General features: G+C 51.8%; 1 protein-coding gene across 1 annotated transcript in view; it reads right to left on the bottom strand.

Moving 5' to 3' along the window:
* Nucleotides 1-2,427, bottom strand: part of HK1 (hexokinase 1) — a 37,426-nt gene that overhangs the window by 30,730 nt on the left and 4,269 nt on the right. The window lies entirely within an intron of this gene.

Genomic DNA, 2,427 nt, shown 5'->3' with positions numbered 1-2,427 from the left:
TGAACCGCTAAAGCTAAAAATCCCTCTTTTGGCACCTTGTCCCAGCTGGGGTGATGTGGGTGTCGCTGCAGTCTGCAGAGGTGCCCTGTATTTAAAGCCTTTCATTACGAAGGACTTGCCACAGCAGTTTTGGGGCTACATCCCAGGCTGAGAAATTATTTCTGTGTAGCAGACCATTTTCCCTACCCAACTCCAAAGCTATCACCGCCAGAGGGTCAGGAGAGGCAGAACTTGGCTGTGGGCAGGTAGCATCTTCCTCGTCAAGATAAAACATCAAATTAAAAGTTGTTGACTTCTCACTTGTGGCTTCCCAAGACGGGAACTTTCTTTACCTCCCTGGAAAAAGCAGGCGGTTCCAGTTTTCCAATAGTATTGCTTTCCATAATATTACACCCGTGTTCAGCATCAGGAAGAGTGAGAGGTGCTTTGATGTCTCAAAAATACAACTTGGCCTTGGGGGGTTCTTGCTAAATGCACGTCCCACCCCTTTTACCTCAGCTGCCAGTCTATTCTTGCCTTGTTTCATTATCTGCCTTGGAAATTTGGTTCTGCAAACAGCTCAGACCAAAGCCACACCTTTGGGATCACTTTTGCTTCCAGCTTAGCAGGACCAAGAAAATAGAACCCTGCCCATGTTTTCCATCCTCAGCAAAACTGGAACAGCCACCTCATTTTAAACCCCAGGCCAGCTCTGTGCCAAGGTCACCTGCGTCTCTTTTGCTGCTCTGGAAGCCTTGTAAGCAACTCGTCTCTCGGACGGCATTATGTCCTAACAGGACCAATGCCACCATAAAACACCCCACATGAAATGTGTGCATGCAAGTGCTGCATATACTGGGGACTTTGAGACAGGAAGCGATGAATAATGTCATTCGCGAAGGAAATGCAGACAATCAAAACGTAATTAAACCCTAAACTGACCGTAAAACCAGCACCAATTTAATTGCTCCTGCAGAAAGTACTTCTGTCCTCACGTAGTCGAGGTCTGCACCAAAGATAGCGTATCTCTCCGAGCCAGACGCCCTCCCACTGTGACCAAGCACTTACAGAGCCGAGGGAAGAAGGCATGGGTGGAAGGTGCTGCTGGGCACAGCTACCCGGCCTGATCCTGAGCCACGGGGCTGCGGTTGGGGCCAGGCAAGCCTGAACCACAGAGCCACAGCCAGAGGCTGCACAAGCTGCAAAGTGTTCAGTGCCATCGCTCACCGAGGAAGAGCAAAACAATCATCAGATAGACGCTAAGGGGAAGTTACGGTGCAACAACATGATACCATGCGTTTGCTCCATGAGCTAGGCATAGAGCTGAACAGCAGAAGAGCTGAGGCCAGGTTTTCCGTTGCAGAGGACAAATGTGAGACACCAGGGCAGCTGGGTCCCCACATCCCAGCTGAGTCCTGTGCTGCCCCGATGGGCTGACAGCCCTGCTGCAGCACCAACCACAGCCAGTCACTGGTGTCATTTCACTCCAAGAACAAAAACCTGGACGGGATGCACCCTCTCTGCAGCCCTAAACGGTGTGGGGATGGACGCAGAGGCTGGTGTCAGGCTTGGCAGGAAGGTCTCTCCCCCGCAGCAAACCCTGCCATAGTGGTTTTTGGGTTTTTTTCAGCAGATTGTCAAGCCATGATGTCAGAGCATGAGGTTATTCCCTTTTAAAGGGGGAAAAAACCCCCAAACACACCTCTTTTGAGGTTGAGCTTTCAGCAGCCTACACTGCCGCTCAGCAGCCTGATTCCCCAAATCTCCCAGCGAAAGCTACACTGACACATCATTCACACAGTCAGACCTCACCATGCAATTAAAATACCCCTCTACAAACGCCCGCTGCTGCATCCTCCTCCCAAAAACAGGGCTGAAGGATTCCCTCCCCACCAAAATCCCTGTTGTAAACGCAGGTCTTGGCGTTTGTAGTGTCAGGACTAGACAAGCCCATTCTCGCCACCTCTACCCCTATGCTACCCTCAGCAGCGAGGAAAAGCAGGAGGGAGGGCTCTCTTTCCTCCTGTGGAAAACCAATGAGCGCCGTCAGCGCCCTTACATAATTGGGCTGGACCCTCCTGCACGCAGGGAGCATCGCCTCGCGCTGCATCGCGTTGCGTTGCATTGCATCGAGGCCATCTTCACCGCTGAGGCTCACGGGGCGGGGGGTGGGGAGAGAGATGGGGACTAAAGCTGGGTTTGAAACAAAATCACTCCTGTGTGTTAGAGTTTCCAAAACTGGGGGGAAAAAAAAAAAAAAAAAGCAATTTTTTTTTATCCCAGGCAGGAAAAGGGTTAGTCATTCTGGCAGCACAGCTGTAAGAGAAAAAGCGCTGCTCTCCTGCGCTGGCTTACAGGCAGCCCTCCGAGGGACGACCGCTCTGAGGGAAAACCATCAGCAAATAGCCATAAATAACTGGGGCGGGGGGGGGGGGGGGGTGGAGGCGG

The sequence above is a fragment of the Phaethon lepturus genome, unplaced genomic scaffold (assembly GCF_000687285.1).
Source record: "Phaethon lepturus isolate BGI_N335 unplaced genomic scaffold, ASM68728v1 scaffold38191, whole genome shotgun sequence".
In the NCBI taxonomy this organism is placed as follows: Eukaryota; Metazoa; Chordata; class Aves; order Phaethontiformes; family Phaethontidae; genus Phaethon; species Phaethon lepturus.
The sequence above is the reverse complement of the archived record's forward strand: the minus strand, read 5'-3'. Positions and strand labels throughout refer to the sequence as shown.